The 17,790-nt window shown below is 45.4% G+C and overlaps 1 protein-coding gene across 20 annotated transcripts in view; it reads left to right on the forward strand.

The window, feature by feature from the left end:
• The window catches only part of LOC115197409 (protein-methionine sulfoxide oxidase mical3a), a 188,464-nt gene that overhangs the window by 39,846 nt on the left and 130,828 nt on the right, over positions 1-17,790 (forward strand). The gene's annotated exons all lie outside the window — the stretch shown is intronic.

Consider the following 17,790-nt stretch of genomic DNA (forward strand, 5'->3'; position numbering starts at 1 on the left):
GGGGGAGGAGGTGGGGGCAAAAACAGATGCCAGTGGATTGGGGTGGGGTGCAGTTACACACATGCATGTAGATACCCAGGCCAAGGGGTTTGAGTTGGTGCAGATATGTATGCATGGAGTGGCATGGAGGTTGGATCACACACACCGCACACACCACACACACACAGACACACACACACACACACACACCACTCACACACACACACACACACACACACACACACACACACCACACACACACACACACACACACACACACACACACACACACACACACACACACACCGCACACACCACACACACACACACACACCACACACACACACACACACACACACAGACACACACACACACACAGACACACACACACACACAGACACACACACACACACACACACACACACACAGTGACTGGTGTGTAGCGGGTCCAGCTGTCTTCATCACTCTGTCTGACAGACGGGGTGTTAGTTACACAGCCTCCTCCAGTAGGGGGAAGGACAGTTGCCAGGGACCTTTTGACCTGGGCCCTGTTTAAAAGAAGTGGACTATAAAGTGCATAGGGTGCCATTTGTGATGCAACCAGAGAGAGAGGACTCCCAGGATAGAGGAGACTGGGACAGGGAGATTCCAGCTGAGCACTCCTGCAGGTAAACCACAAGAGGAATAAAGTGGTGAATTGGCTCACACTAGGCAGGGCGGGAAATATTGAAGCATATACTGAATGAAAGATTATCATACATTTATTTAGCCTTTATTTGCCCATGCAGACCCATTAAGATGAGAAATAAAGTTATTTTCAAGGGTCCATGTGTCCTTTCCTGAGCTCCCCCTGGAGCGCGTTAGGGTGGAGTTTGGGCGTGGCTTTGGCAGAGGACTGTTCGCTCCCTCAGCAGGAGACCCTGGTTTCAGCTCAGGCCTCCCTCCTGAAAAGAGACACACTGCTTTGAAGCATCTAGTTATCAAGAATAGGCTAGTTTGTGTTGAAGGTGAAAAATGGGCACATCTCTTGTAGCCCAATAGAGTGACAGACCGTCACGTTCCCTGCACTGTTATAACTGGATGGATTGATGGATCCACATTGATAGAAGAAGAACAGATCTCCTAGGAGCTCTTCCCAAACAGCCTCTTCCCTCTCTCTGAATCTGAACATGGCTGAACAAAAGGAATGCGGTCAAAGTTCCGGAGTGATGTCATTATCAGAGCACGAGCCAAACATGATTCATTGACACAGAGGGAGAGAGAGATCGTAAACCTCAATTCTGAGGTCATACTCCTTAGGCAAGAACACAGCCTGCCTCACACGGCCTGCCTCACACGGCCTGCCTCACACGGCCTGCCTCACATGGCCTGCCTGCCTCACACGGCCTGCCTCACACGGCAGGTCTCACACGGCCTGCCTCACACGGCCTGCCTCACATGGCCTGCCTGCCTCACACGGCCTGCCTCACACGGCAGGCCTCACATACACATTTACAGTTTTACATTTTAGTCATTTAGCGGACCCTCTTATCCACAGTGACTTACAGTTAGTGCATTTATCTTAAGGTAGTTAAGAGAGAAAACTGCATATCACAGAAAACAAAGGCAGCAAAGACAATGCTCGCAAGAAAAGACAAGAGCGAGTGTTAGTTCAAGAAAGTCAAGGCACGCTCGTACACACACACACACACACACACGAACACGGCACTCAACAATAGCCTTAACACTTCCAGCTATTTACAGACTCAATATGCAGCCTCTCATGACCCAACATGGAAACAAATAATCTAAACAAAGATTCAAATGAATAGCATGCATTGGTAATCGCTGGTAGGCTCGAATGTCTCGGTAATGTCTGCATTGACTAAGTAAAACCAGAGTAACCTCTAAATAAAGTAAAACAAACTTGTCTTTTTCTGGGCTGTAACTATCTGAGACTTTCCATCAGCAGGCATCTAATACAGTCCGTTGTGTCAGCTATCTGAGACTTTCCATCAGCAGGCATCTAATACAGTCCGTTGTGTCAGCTATCTGAGACTTTCCATCAGCAGGCATCTAATACAGTCCGTTGTGTCAGCTATCTGAGACTTTCCATCAGCAGGCATCTAATACAGTCCGTTGTGTCAGCTATCTGAGACTTTCCATCAGCAGGCATCTAATACAGTCCGTTGTGTCAGCTATCTGAGACTTTCCATCAGCAGGCATCTAATACAGTCCGTTGTGTCAACTATCTGAGACTTTCCATCAGCAGGCATCTAATACAGTCCGTTGTGTCAGCTATCTGAGACTTTCCATCAGCAGGCATCTAATACAGTCCGTTGTGTCAGCTATCTGAGACTTTCCATCAGCAGGCATCTAATACAGTCCGTTGTGTCAGCTATCTGAGACTTTCCATCAGCAGGCATCTAATACAGTCCGTTGTGTCAGCTTCCAGTCACCGTTTCTGCTTGGTCTTATTGTACGCTTTACAAGATTGTGGCCAATCCAGGCTCTGCAAGGGAAGCATTCTCCTGATTAGTTGACAATCATCTGTCAGACTCTGGATCCACTGTGTGGACAGAATATATTATGGTGGAACTGATGTACAGATGTGCTCTGTAACGTGCTGTAGTTGACACTAACATAGTTGGCATGAACGTAGTTGACTGGGGACAGTGAGGAGCTGGAGGCTACAACATCTAGCTAATTAACCATCCACCATGGAGACTACTGACCTCTCCCTCTGCAGCGCATCATATTTTCAGGACCGTTAGTAGAAACAGGTCTGTTAGTGAGAACTTTACCGAGCTATGGTCATATTTGTATCCAGGTCCATTGGAACAATTACAAGCGTGAGGCCCCTCACATCAAAGCATGATGTTAATATTTCATACCCTCTTAAAGCAGAAGTAGAGGCTGTGGAATGTCAATGAGCTGAGAAAAAAGATGACACACAAGGCCTCCTCAGCGTGAAATCATACCCTCATTTGGAATTATCTGAATATCTGGACAATTACATCATTTCTGTTCTCAGTACTGCAGTGTGTGTGTGTGTGTGTGTGTGTGTGTGTGTGTGTGTGTGTGTGTGTGTGTGTGTGTGTGTGTGTGTGTGTGTGTGTGTGTTCTGTACCAATCTGCTTTTCATTGGACCATTAGATCCCTTTGGCTGTAATGATGTTCACGCTAAAGCTTGTTCCTCTCATAACTTTGAGGATATGTAAGGGGGTCAATCATGATGTGTTGTTTATAGAGCACTAGTTGTTTTAAACAAGATACAGTACTAAACTTCTGCCATTGATGAGTTGTACTGTTGTGCTGCCAAATATAGATTTCATTGACCACTCTTTCCTAGTATTTGTATGTTTTGCTTATCTATCATCTACTGTAAACAAACATACTTCTCATTCTTCAGTTCTTTAAATAGAGCAATATAATTAGTTGAATGGGCAATAACGTAATACAGATCTTCTTTATTGGTACAATTCCTGCTTTACTTTCTGTCCGCCAGTCATTGATTTGAATGGGGATTCCTGTTCTAGTCATTCTATTTCTATGAGTAGTGGATCCAATGCGTCATAAATCATGACATCTTACATAAAGGTGTCAGAAACCCATGCAGTGATTAGGACAGGGAGGCATCTTGGGACTAACTGCTTCTCGATGTCTCTCACAACTCAAGAGTTCTCAATAGCAGTTTCACACTTGTTGCTCACTTTGACTTAATTCATGCAGAGTGCTGGGCGCTCCACCCTGATTCCTGTACTGGATGATCCAGTGGAGTGATAAAAATCAAATCAAATCAAAGTTTATTTGTCACATGCGCCGAAAACAACAGGTGTAGACCTTACAGTGAAATGCTTACTTACAGGCTCTAACCAATAGTTAAAAAAAGTTGTTAGGTGAACAATAGGTAGGTAAAGAAATAAAACAACAGTAAAAAGACAGGCTATATACAGTAGTGAGGCTATAAAAGTAGTTATTCTACATACAGACACCAGTTAGTCAGGCTGATTGAGGTAGTATGTACATGTAGATATGGTTAAAGTGACTATGTATATATGATGAACAAAGAGTAGCAGTAGCATAAAAGATGGGTTGGCTGGTGGTGGGTGGGACACAATGCAGATTGCCCGGTTAGCCACTGTGCGGGGGCACTGGTTGGTCGGGTCAATTGAGGTAGTATGTACATGAATGTATAGTTAAAGTGACTATGCATATATGATAAACAGAGAGTAACAGCAGCGTAAAAGAGAGGTGGGGGGGGGGCACAATACAAATAGTCTGGGTAGCCATTTGATTACCTGTTCAGGAGTCTTATGGCTTGGGGGTAAAAACTGTTGAGAAGCCTTTTTGTCCTAGACTTGGTACTCCGGTACCGCTTGCCATGCGGTAGTAGAGAGAACAGTCTATGACTGGGGTGGCTGGAGTCTTTGACAATTTTTAGGACCTTCCTCTGACACCGCCTGGTGTAGAGGTCCTGGATGGCAGGCAGCTTAGCCCCAGTGATGTACTGGGCCGTACGCACTACCCTCTGTAGTACCTTGCGGTCGGAGGCCGAGCAGTTGCCGTACCAGGCAGTGATGCAACCAGTCAGGATGCTCTCGATGTTGCAGCTGTAGAACCTTTTGAGGATCTCAGGACCCATGCCAAATCTTTTTAGTTTCACTACACACCTGATGCAAATAATCAAAGCCTGATGATGAGTTCATGATTTGAATCAGATGTGTAGTGCTAGGGCAAAAACTAAAATGTGGACCCCTTTGGGTTGAGACCCACTGATCTACACGCTTCAGATCCATGGTGATGATATAGACCACACACACACACACACACACACACACACACACACACACACACACACACACACGCGCGCGCGCACACACACGCACACACACGCAAACACATGCACACATACTCTCTCTCACACACATGCACACATACTCTCTCTCTCACTCACACACACACACACACACACACACACACACACACACACACACACACACACACACACACACACAGACAGAGACCAGTGTAGAGCTTCTGTCAGATTTGTAGCAGTTAGCAATGAGATTAATTCAACTCTCTTTACACAGTTAAAAATGTCTTGTAAGACTGGCGACTGGACAACCGTTCACAAAAGCAGCTCTGTTCAATTGTAAGATAATGAATACAATGGCTTTATCCCCTGTTATTTTTCTCTCTAAACCACCACTTGATGCAATGCTTATTCAACACACAGTTTATGTGGATCATCCCTCTCCCCTGATTCTGTGATACGGCTGTTTGTTTTTCTGGCCCGTGGGAAGTCTGAGTGGCAGTCGAAGTGTGTGTGTGTGTGTGTGTGTGTGTGTGTGTGTGTGTGGGCCTGCATGCCTCTCCAAAACAATGTAGTCCATTGGTGAACAGTGGTCCAGAGGTGGGGATTGCTAGCCAGGCCTGTCAGATGAGCAGCCTGTTCTCTCATCCTTGGTCTCCCAGTCCCGTTGAAAAGCCCCCTTTGTGCTGAGCCCAGATCACTTGTCACAATATTTGAACAGCTGCAGCCGATCGTTGGTTGTGTGTGTTTGCAGTACTCCATCAGCACGGAAAGGAGGGCTGAGATTGTGAGTGGCAGGATGATGGTAGTGGGGTTGGATAGGGATGACTGTGGGAATTCATACCTGATCCTAGATGTTTTCTTCATTCTCACGTTACTCAACACTGTCCTCACTCCAGTTCATCATCCATAGGTATTCATGCTTAGCCTGGTTCCAGGTATGTTGTGCACACTGTACAAACTCCTATGGTCATTGTCACACCAAATTAGCAAGACAGCACAAACAGATCTGGAAGTCATGCTAAGCTGTCAAATGATAGAGACTGCTGCTGCATCAATTACTTTACCACATCCCCACTAATCATTGAAGAAGTCAGTCAGGTCCATTAAAGATGGATCTGTTATGGTACACTATAGTAGCTTGGCTGATGCGACTCACATGGTACACAGCGAGGGAGAGCTGTGACACACTGGTCTGGACCATTAGTTGGTGCAAAATTCACACAGAAATTGGTGTGAGTTTTGATTCAAACTCAAACAAGTTTTTTCCCCAGGGGGGGTTGAGTCCTCTTGCTGTTTGGATTTGAAAATCCAACAGTTGTATTGGAAGGGGGCGGCGCTCAGGGGCTGTGTGTGGCTGTGCATGTGGGTGTTTGAGTGAGAAAGACACAGGGGAGAACCAATCAGTAAAAAAGCACATTCCCTTCATTACCAACGCATCGTGCCGACAACATCAAAGAGCCTTTCCAGACTCTGAAGTCAGGAAGACATCCAGTTAGGTGTCAGCCAGACTAACACTAGGTCACCAGTCATAGATCATAGAGCACCAGTCACCACAGAGCACCAGTCACCACAGAGCACCAGTTATAGACCATGGAGCACCAGTCACCACAGAGCACCAGTCATAGACCATGGAGCACCAGTCACCACAGAGCACCAGTCATAGACCATGGAGCACCAGTCACCACAGAGCACCAGTAATAGATCATAGAGCACCAGTCACCACAGAGCACCAGTCATAGACCATGGAGCACCAGTCACCACAGAGCACCAGTCATAGACCATGGATCACCAGTCACCACAGAGCACCAGTCATAGATCATAGAGCACCAGTCACCACAGAGCACCAGTCATAGACCATGGAGCGCCAGTCACCACAGAGCACCAGTCATAGACCATGGAGCACCAGTCACCACAGAGCACCAGTCATAGACCATGGAGCACCAGTCACCACAGAGCACCAGTCATAGATCATAGAGCACCAGTCACCACAGAGCACCAGTCATAGACCATGGAGTGCCAGTCACCACAGAGCACCAGTTATAGACCATAGAGCACCAGTCACCACAGAGCACCAGTCACCACAGGGCACCAGTCATAGACCATGGAGCACCAGTCACCACAGAGCACCAGTCACCACAGGGCACCAGTCATAGATCATAGAGCACCAGTCACCACAGACCACCAGTCATAGACCATGGAGCACCAGTCACCACAGAGCACCAGTCATAGATCATAGAGCACCAGTCATAGACCATGGAGCACCAGTCACCACAGAGCACCAGTTATAGACCATGGAGCACCAGTCACCACAGAGCACCAGTCACCACAGGGCACCAGTCATAGACCATGGAGCACCAGTCACCACAGAGCACCAGTCATAGATCATAGAGCACCAGTCATAGACCATGGAGCACCAGTCACCATGGAGCACCAGTCACCACAGAGCACCAGTCACCACAGAGCACCAGTCATAGACCATGGAGCACCAGTCACCACAGAGCACCAGTCATAGACCATGGAGCACCAGTCACCACAGAGCACCAGTCATAGACCATGTCTTAAAACCTGTTTATAAAACACAGTGACAGCTCTATTGTTGTCAGTTTGTTCTAACCTCATTAGAGTCAACCTGACAATATTTGTATTGGCTTCAGCATTATCCTATCTGTTTATTATCCTACCCAAATGTGCTCCCACTCTACACACAGTCTGAAGACACAGGCATGCTTTCTATGTTTAGACTGCTGTAAAAGACTCTCTCTCCTCCAGTAACCCAAGACTTACGGTACTGTCCCAGGGTGTGTCCAAAATGGCGTCCTATTCCCTAGAGCCCTGACCAAAGTTATGCACTATCTAGGGAATAAGATGCGATTTCGAAAGCAGCCCCAGTGACCCTTCAGACAGACATGTCCTGTGGCGTCCCAGACACATTGACGGGTACTCAGCCATCAAACAGAGACCAGGAGCCTGGAGAAAGCAGGGAGCTCCAGTTGACAGTCATTACGGGCAGAGCAGTGAGAAAAGGCCCAAGAGAAGGCCCTAGCCCTGGGGACGAGGGAGACATACCAGCCCAGCCCAAGCCTGGTTGTCTGTCTGGTGAGAAAGGGGGGCGAAACCTGTATGACCTGGTCTTGTGTGTGTGTGTGTGTGTGTGTGTGTGTGTGTGTGTGTGTGTGTGTGTGTGTGTGTGTGTGTGTTTGACTATTGATCTTGGGATGAACTTGGATCCAGGTTTTGTGATTGTGAGAGTCATGGCTGCCATGTGTCCGATTCAAACACTGCACTCTGAAACCATGACCTCTGTCTGTTTTGCGCTGATAAAGTAAACAGGCTTGTGTTTAGTCTGAGTCTAATATAAAATGAAATATAATCTGTGAATATCCCTGTCTGCTGAGATGACAGTCAAGGTCTAGCAAAGGTCAACATCTGATCATACAACTGATTATACAACATGATTTTTTATAAAAAAGAAAGGTATGGCTATTGTAGTGCGTCTCCTTAGAACCTACAATACATCAAAGTGCTCTTCCTGACTTCCAGGCCAATATCTTGAATTGGAATTGGTCCAAGCTACTTTCTGTGGTGTCCTTTAAGGCCATTGTCTAACCTGTAGCCACAAAGTTCTGAATGGTCTGTGAGAGAGTTTTAATAAAAGGCTCTGTCCAGGGCTGGGCTGTCATTGCTGCCTATGTTACCTACAGTATGTTAACACAGCCTGGCAGAGAATGGCTGACCATGCTTACATAAGACGTCCTCTCTCTCTCTCTCTCTCTCTCTCTCTCTCTCTCTCTCTCTCTCTCTCTCTCTCTCCCAGTCACTCTACAGGCAATAGAGAGAGGGCGAGAGAGAGAGAGGGAGAGCGAGGTAGAGAGAGGGAGAGTGAGGTAGAGAGAGGGAGAGCAAGGTAGAAGAGGGAGAGCGAGGTAGAGAGAGGGAGAGCGAGGTAGAGAGAGGGAGATCGAGGTAGAGAGAGGGAGAGCGAGGTAGAGATAGGGAGAGCGAGGTAGAGAGAGGGAGAGCGAGGTAGAAGAGGGAGAGCGAGGTAGAGAGAGAGCGAGGTAGAGAGAGGGGTGGTGGAGAAAAAGGGAGAGATTGGGAGAGAGAGAGTTAAAGAGAGAGAGAGAAGAGGGAGGAGAGAGGGGACAAGTTGACAGTGATCAAGAATGCAATTAATATTCTGTTCAAGGACAGACACAGAGGAAAAAAGCCCCACTGGGTAGACTGGGTAGTTTGTGTGAGAGTTTGTGTGAGAGCAGAGGACTACTCTCTCTCTCTGTGTCATCACATGCACGGTTGGCTGGCTACACTGCATCACTGATATCGCCTGAGAGTAGACTCCACTAAAAACATGCATCACAAATGAATCAGTGTTTTATTCATAAACAACATAAACACATACACACATACAGGTGTGGGATCTTAATTTGACCTATATTTTTTGACAGCAAAATAATCCTGCAGCAATAGGATTTGAACGTTTAGTCCATAATGTTGCTTGATCGGTTGTTAGGCTATTAGCTGGCAAAAAGTAAGCTACATGAAAGGTGCAATACTGTTAGTATAACTGTGTTAGTGTGGGTTTTCAGTGAATTCCTGAAGGTGTAGGAAAATTCTCAGTAACAAAATAGTGATCAAATTAAGATCCTAAATCTGTACAGGTCAAAGTGTTTCCATTATGTCATCAACCTCATGACGTCTCCAGATGATGCATCCATCGCCTATATGGAAGTGAAGTGAACCATCAACTCAACATACCGCTTAACCTGACATCATGGCTCAAGCGTCTCAGACTAGGAAAGATGATCCAGAATCAGGTCTTCCTCTATCCATATAATCTTATTCATTATGACTTAAAAGGCTAAACTGATCCCAGAGATGCTATATGAATATGGAATTGTTAATCTCCATTCTAGGCCTATCATGACAGTAAGCTTATTCCTCATCATGTTCTGAGTTGATATTAGCATTGACATGTTTATTGATGTGATTCACCTGTAATTCATTTAGGAGAACGGAACAAGACAATGACACAGTGACTCAGCTTCAGTCATTAGGTTGGATTAGACAGGGCATAACCCTATTATCATTCCCCTGTCTGTCTCTGTCACTGTACACACCATCTGCAAATAAACCTACATGGTATCTCTCCTTAGTTTATTTTGACTCACTGTATGCTGTACCAGGAAAAGCAGTTGAAAGAGACAGGCACAGTCTGTGTGTGTGTGTTTGTGTGTGCTTTTGCATGCATGCTTCTGTCTGTCTGTCTGTCTGTCTGTCTGTCTGTCTGTCTGTCTGTCTGTCTGTCTGTCTGTCTGTCTGTCTGTCTGTCTGTCTGTCTGTCTGTCTGTCTGTGAGTACAATATGTGTGTATGTGTGTGAAGTATTCCACCATGTTTCTCTGTGTTCTCAGTGGAGTGAGGTCACCAACAGCGTCTCAGCCAACAGGGCTGTGGATCCTCACGCAGCCCGCGGCGGGATGATCTGGTTGCCATGGTGACTGATTAAAGCCCTGTTTGCCAGTCGGCGGGTAGTGGCTTGAGTTGAAGCAGACGGTCAGCCTGTGATTGGCCGGCTGAGAGAGGCACAAGACATAAAGCTTTGGCTTAATACATAGAACACACAAACAAATACACACATATGCACATGCATACAGTATACATACAGTATACATATAGTATACATACCATGCATAACACACACGCACATGCTCTAGCAAAACCACCCCAACACACAAGCAAGCACACATGACAGGATATATAGCCTGTCAAAATAAACGCCTGCTTCAACTGTATCCGCCGATTTATTTAGAATTACTGATATTGAATGAGGGGCTCTTAACTGCACCGTATAACTGTAGTTATATTGGATAGTAAGAACATGGACCCCCGTACTCCATCCACTGCTTGTTTGTAGAGTGAGACAGAAAGAGCGTCTATAAATCCTACTAAGAGCACTCTCCTGTCCTGTCCCAGCCTTGCTCTGCCACTGCCCTGTCCTCAACATGACATGAGTGGAGGAGGAATACCAAAATGAACCGAACAGCTGCTCCTTATTCAATTAGTGTTCCGCCGCCTATCTCTGCTTCTGCTGCTGGTTGAGTTGGACTAATGCATCCTGATCAATACCCTGTAATGGGTTCTGCACGCTGGGAACAGCATGTGCTCTGAGTCTCTCTCTGTGCTCGACCATAAGACTGGTGGGAACCAGAGGGTCATATTCATTAGAGTGCACCGTAAAAAAACGTTTCTTATTGAAAACATGTAAGTTCAGGTAGTTCATGTCTATTTTCTTTCATTTGGTTCCTAATACTACAACCCAGGATACTGAATGTGGGTAGAGGACACTCTCCAAAGAAAAACATAGAACTATGAAATAGTTATTTAGAATAGGGTGATGGTTTTGGTCACAATGACCTTCATCCGACACCATGAGAACCATACAAGCTTTCTCAGTTAACCTGAACTCTTTGACACCTGACTACTGAGCAGGACCTTTGACCCCTTCATCTAGGAGCATAACTGTAGAAGGCCTCAGTTACCATGAACTCCTCAACACATTCAGTCATTTTGTACAGGACTTATATTTAGTTATGGACTGTCCAACATGGAGAGGTTACTAGGGGTCATCCAAGTCAGAGCCACTTACCACAACCTTTGACCCCTCTGTCTTGAATAGGGTATATCTATTATTCCATCAGGCCAGATGTACAAATACCAGAGACCCATTAAAGGACTTAGGCCGTGTGAGGATTGTGCCCAGTAAAGCCGTTCCCAGATCTTTATTGCTGTCTCAGCCCTGCCCTGCCACACCGCTCGTCTGAGGTCTACTTAACACAGCCCTTAGAATGACTGGGATGACTCTTTCCTCTCTCCACTCTCTTCCCCTCTCTGTCTCTCTCTCTTTCTGTCTCACTCTCTCTCTCTCTTTCTGTCTCACTGTCTCTCTCTCTCTCTCTCTCTTTCTGTCTCTCTGTCTCTCTCTCTGTCTTTCTGTCTCTCTGTCTCACTGTCTCTCTTTCTGTCTCTATGTCTCTCTGTCTCACTGTCTCACTGTCTCACTGTCTCACTGTCTCTCTTTCTGTCTCTCTGTCTCACTGTCTCTCTTTCTGTCTCACTGTCTCTCTGTCTCACTGTCTCTCTTTCTGTCTCTCTGTCTCACTGTCTCTTTCTGTCTCTCTGTCTCTCTGTCTCTCTCTCTCTCTGTCTCTCTCTCACTCTCTCTCTGTCTCTTTCTGTCTCTCTTTCTCTCTCTCTCTCTCTCTCTCTCTCTCTCTCTCTCTTTCTGTCTCACTGTCTCTCTCTCTCTCTCTTTCTGTCTCTCTGTCTCTCTCTCTTTCTGTCTCTCTTTCTGTCTCTCTGTCTCTCTGTCTCACTGTCTCACTGTCTCACTGTCTCTTTCTGTCTCACTGTCTCTCTTTCTGTCTCACTGTCTCTCTGTCTCACTGTCTCTATTTCTGTCTCTCTGTCTCACTGTCTCACTGTCTCTTTCTGTCTCTCTCTCTCTCTCTCTCTCTCTCTCTCTCTCTCTCTCTCTCTCTCTCTATCTATCTCTCTCTCTCTCTCTCTCTCTCTTTCTGTCTCTCTCTGTCTCTCTCTCTCTCTCTCTCTCTCTCTCTCTCTCTCTCTCTCTCTCGCTCTCTCTGGGCTCCTTAGACAGACTGGGGTTGATTATAGCGTGTTGTCTCAGGTTTAGTCTGCACAGGAGGAAATTAAATGTTCACATTACAGGTCAGCCTGGATACACGTTGCTTAATATATTGATGGGATTCTGGGAACGAGTTACAATTTCAGAGCAACTGCACCTATTACGTCCTAATTCTGAAATCCCAGTGTACATACATATCTGATGGATGACTTTAATGACATAAGAACTGGTGGCATTTGTTTTAGTTTGAATATATGACCTACTAAAACACGTAAATATTTGTTTAATTGTTGACTACCAGGAATTCTATCATTCATATTTGTAAGATGAGTTCCTCATGTCATAGGAGTGTTTGTTCAGCTTTAGTGATACCTTCTGTCCATAATGCTCCCATTAATGATGATACGTCTGTGGGCCATGCCAGAGAACTCAGTCACACCAAACTTGTCAGCCCACATTGGTTTGGAGACTGGAGAAAAACAGCAGGTTGAAGGAGGGGAAGGGTCACCTTGCATCATGCACTAATCCCTATGTTTTGCTCCATTGCACCCTCTTAGTCTAATGAGCATTAAGAGGTCACGGCCAGGATGACCCCAAACCCCGTCACTGATTCAGACTGTTCTGCAATTACATCTACATCTGCTTTTTTATTTATCTGTTTTTTAGTGTGTGTGTGTGTGTGTGTGTGTGTGTGTGTGTGTGTGTGTGTGTGTGTGTGTGTGTGTGTGTGTGTGTGTGTGTGTGTGTGTGTGTCTGTGCGCCTGTGTCCCACTAAGTAACACATGGTGACTGCAGCAGTACCCTTGCTCTCCACTCTGCAGTGAACAGTCCCAGCAGCAGGCCTGTGCAGTGTGCTCTCCATGCTCAGTGGCCCGTGACAGAGCTCCTGATGACTTGCCCATGATGAGCATGCCCATTAGTATCACTGCTGTTATTATCACACCAGCCCTTTATGATGCTCCAGCCTGGTCGCCCAGAGAGGGGCATGGCCATGTACATCAGACATGACAGACAGGGAGTGCAGCCATTCATTAACAAGCTAAGCCAGGCAGTGTCTCCCTATAGTTCTTATGTGGCCTGCAAATCCCCCACAGAATACAACACTCTGGAGGCCCATTGTAGCACAGGTTCAGGGGTAACGCAGGGTCTCACAGCATATTGTCACACCGTTGCATTCCTGATCTGTCAGAGAGCTGGCTTTAACATGTGTTAGTCAGACCTCTGTAAATACATAGTAGTGAGGATAGCCTGGTTGTGTTGCTCTGAGGCAAGGCTGCATGGCATCATGCTGTGTGAGGGCCTCAACGGTGGTTGTGTGTTCATATGCATGTGTTCATATGTATTTGTGTGTTTGTGTGTGTGTTCTGTTCCAATCTGCTTTTCATTGGACCATTAGATCCCTTTGGCTGTAATGATGTTCACGCTAAAGCTTGTTCCCTCTCATAACTTTGAGGATATGTAAGGGGTTCAATCATGATATGTTGTTTATAGAGCACTAGTTGTTTTAAACAAGATACAGTACTAAACTTCTGCCATTGATGAGTTGTACTGTTGTGCTGCCAAATATAGATTTCATTGACCACTCTTTCCTAGTATTTGTATGTTTTGCTTATCTATCATCTACTGTAAACAAACATACTTCTCATTCTTCAGTTCTTTAAATAGAGCAATATAATTAGTTGAATGGGCAATAACGTAATACAGATCTTCTTTATTGGTACAATTCCTGCTTTACTTTCTGTCCGCCAGTCATTGATTTGAATGGGGATTCCTGTTCTAGTCATTCTATTTCTATGAATAGTGGATCCAATGCGTCATAAATCATGACATCTTACATAAAGGTGTCAGAAACCCATGCAGCGATTAGGACAGGGAGGCATCTTGGGACTAACTGCTTCTCGATGTCTCTCACAACTCAAGAGTTCTCAATAGCAGTTTCACACTTGTTGCTCACTTTGACTTAATTCATGCAGAGTGCTGGGCGCTCCACCCTGATTCCTGTACTGGATGATCCAGTGGAGTGATAAAAGAGATGTCAGGAGAGCTTCATGTAGTGAGAGGCCTTTCCTCTACACCAGTGGTTCTCAATCCTGGTCCTGGGGACACAACATTTTAGTTTTTGCCCTAACACTACACACCTGATGCAAATGATCAAAGCCTGATGATGAGTTTATGATTTGAATCAGATGTGTAGTGCTAGGGCAAAAACTAAAATGTTGTGTCCCCAGGACCAGGATTGAGAACCACTGATCTACACGCTTCAGATCCATGGTGATGATATAGACTACACGCACACACACACACAGACACAGAGACCAGCAGTAGCAGTAGCAGTTAGCAATGAGATTAATTAAACTCTCTTTACACAGTTAAAAATGTCTTGTAAGACTGGCGACTGGACGTCCGTTCACAAAAGCAGCTCTGTTCAATTGTAAGATAATGAATACAATGGCTTTATCCCCTGTTATTTTTCTCTCTAAACCACCACTTGATGCAATGCTTATTCAACACACAGTTTATGTGGATCATCCCTCTCCCCTGATTCTGTGATACGGCTGTTTGTTTTTCTGACCCGTGGGAAGTCTGAGTGGCAGTCGAAGTGTGTGTGTGTGTGTGTGTGTGTGTGTGTGTGTGTGTGTGTGTGTGTGTGTGTGTGTGTGTGTGTGTGTGTGTGTGTGTGTGTGTGTGTGTGTGTGTGTGTGTGTGTGTGTGTGTGTGTGTGTGTGTGTGTGCGCGCCTGTGTCCCACTAAGTAACACATGGTGACTGCAGCAGTAGGGCAGAAGGGAGTTGTAACAGAGATCCACACACACTGACATTTTTCCTTGAGAGCCTGAGTGGAATGTGAGCCCACTACCACGTTAGAGAGGACATCAAAGCCCTACCGACTCCCAATATGTAAAGCACTATGGCTGAGGAGGCAGGCCTGGCATCAAGGCTGGCTATGTCAAGGCTGGGTTTATCGACATACTGTAATCGGCCTGTGTGTAGCTGGTGTAGAGAGTCAGGCGCAGGACAGCAGATATGAGTAATCAACGTATTTACTCAACTATTCAGAAAATACAACACAATATACCGAGCCCACAATAACAGACCGAACACAAGACAAACAATTACTCATAACCAAACATGGGGGAACAGAGGGTTAAATAATGAGCAAGTAATTGGGGGATTGAAACCAGGTGTGTAAGACAAAACAAATGGAAAATGAAAAGTGGATCGGCGATGTCTAGAAGGCCAGTGACGTTGACCGCCGAACGCCGCCCGAACAAGGAGAGGGACCGACTTCGGTGGAAGTCATGACACATACAATATCTAAAAAGGATACTTGGCTCTCTGATAAAAAAAGAATCTATCCAGATACAAACAAATGCTTTGCAGAACCTTGCAGAACCCACCATCCTAATAAATGATTTGCAGAACCCATCTTCCTAATATTGAGTTGCATATTTTTTTGCCATCAGAACCCTTTTGCCATCAGAACAGCCTCAGTACATCGGGGCATGGACTCTACAAGGTGTGGAAAGCGTTCCACAGGGATACTGGTCCATGTTGACTCCAATGCTTCCCACAGTTGTGTGAAGTTGGCTGGATGTCCTATGGGTGGTGGACTATTCTTGATACACACGGGAAACTGTTGAGCGTGTGTGTGTGTGTGTGTGTGTGTGTGTGTGTGACCAACAGGATGGACCAAGGGCTAAGTGCTTCGACTGCTGAGGCGATTGTCTAATGTTGGATGGTCTGTACAGTTCTAACATTACCTGTCTCTGTGACAACAAACTAGAACCTAACGCAAAGGCCTTCAATCTAAATGCAAAACAAGCGTTTATTTAGTGTGACGAATTATTTTAAAGAAACATCCCATTGTAGAATATACTGTAGTAATGTTTCCTTAATCTTAAATTGAATTACACTTCCATATTGTTCGTCTGTCTGCCTTGGAGAAATGGGCAGCCTTGTCCACAGACACAGTATGTTTTATTAATGGGGCCTAACAGTCCGCCTGCCTGGCTACAGTATTGCATTAGAAGTCAAAAAGGGCTGCATAATACATAACTATGAAGTGCTACGTTTGAGCGACCTCTCTGATTGGCTGTGACGGTCACTGTCCCAACAAGACCCTAGCCAGATCCAGCCAATCAGGAGACTGTATGTTCACTCTGGTAAACACAGATCAGAGATAACCAGACAGTTAATTAATTGTTTACTGAAAACCCTGGGAAGTTTAGCTAAACCTTATTCTAGAGTACACTGCTGTTTTGTGTATGTCTGTGTGGAGTGGTCCTGATCTTGAGAAAACTGTTTTATTTGTTGTTGTGGTTATCAAGCTTGATTGCAGCCAGAGCTGATGGATCTGGCAGTGAATCACTAACATACCTCCTTGTCTTTGGAGAATAGTGGAACCACATGTTGTTGACTAAATCGAATGATTATTATTATTTGCTTCGAATCAAAGCTTCAGAAAGGAATGTCATTGGTCCATTACAGTATTCCATGTATACTGTAGGAAGCAAAAACGGTATTGAATGTGTATTTTACTATGAAGAATTGCATATGGATGCTCTGAGAGTGTGTTCTTGGCAAAGACAACACAATGACCTTACCGATGTCCCAGAAACACTTTGCGTCTCCTCCCTGGTTTGGCAGACTGGACCAATCACAGACCATTATCTTTGCATCAGTGTCTGTGGTCTGGTTCATTTAGGGTGTACCCTGGACCGCGATCACAGTTTACGTATGTCATCATTTAGAGGGACAGTGAAATAGACAGAGAGCCCTTCTTCCCAGATGGAGTGTAAAATACTCTCAACCCTCTTTCCAAATGATTTTGTTGCTGCCATGAACAATGGAATGAATGTTCTTTCCCAGCTTTCCAGCCACTAGCTAACTGCGCTCCAATTGCTAGCTGCGCTTGGTCCAAGCCTCAAGACCAATTTTCTTGACTGTAAAATGGCTGAAAATGTAAAGCAGGTTGTTATCATTATGTAATCATGGCACTTATGCTGATCAGCAGCCTGCCCTGTGACGGTCACTCGGGTTTCTTGCTTGTATCCCTCTTCAACTGCGGCTCTGGCAAGTTTATTTTTATGCTAAAAGTAAGTGTGCAGTAATCTGTTCATTCAGGAAATTAATCTGGACCACGTATTGTTAGATATGGTTATCAGCGAATGCAAGGACAATCAATGCTATTTTACCCTACTGCGAACAGAGGTCTTGGTCTGTGCTACAGAGTGTACAGAACTCAATGAGTTCTGTAATAGGTGAGATCTGTCAAAGGAATATTATAATATGCATTGTCAGGGTGTGTATATGCTTGAGCATGTGATGTATTGTTTATCATTCACAGACATGTATCTAATGTGCATTGTT

The sequence above is a fragment of the Salmo trutta genome, chromosome 7 (genome assembly GCF_901001165.1).
Source record: "Salmo trutta chromosome 7, fSalTru1.1, whole genome shotgun sequence".
NCBI classification, from domain to species: Eukaryota; Metazoa; Chordata; class Actinopteri; order Salmoniformes; family Salmonidae; genus Salmo; species Salmo trutta.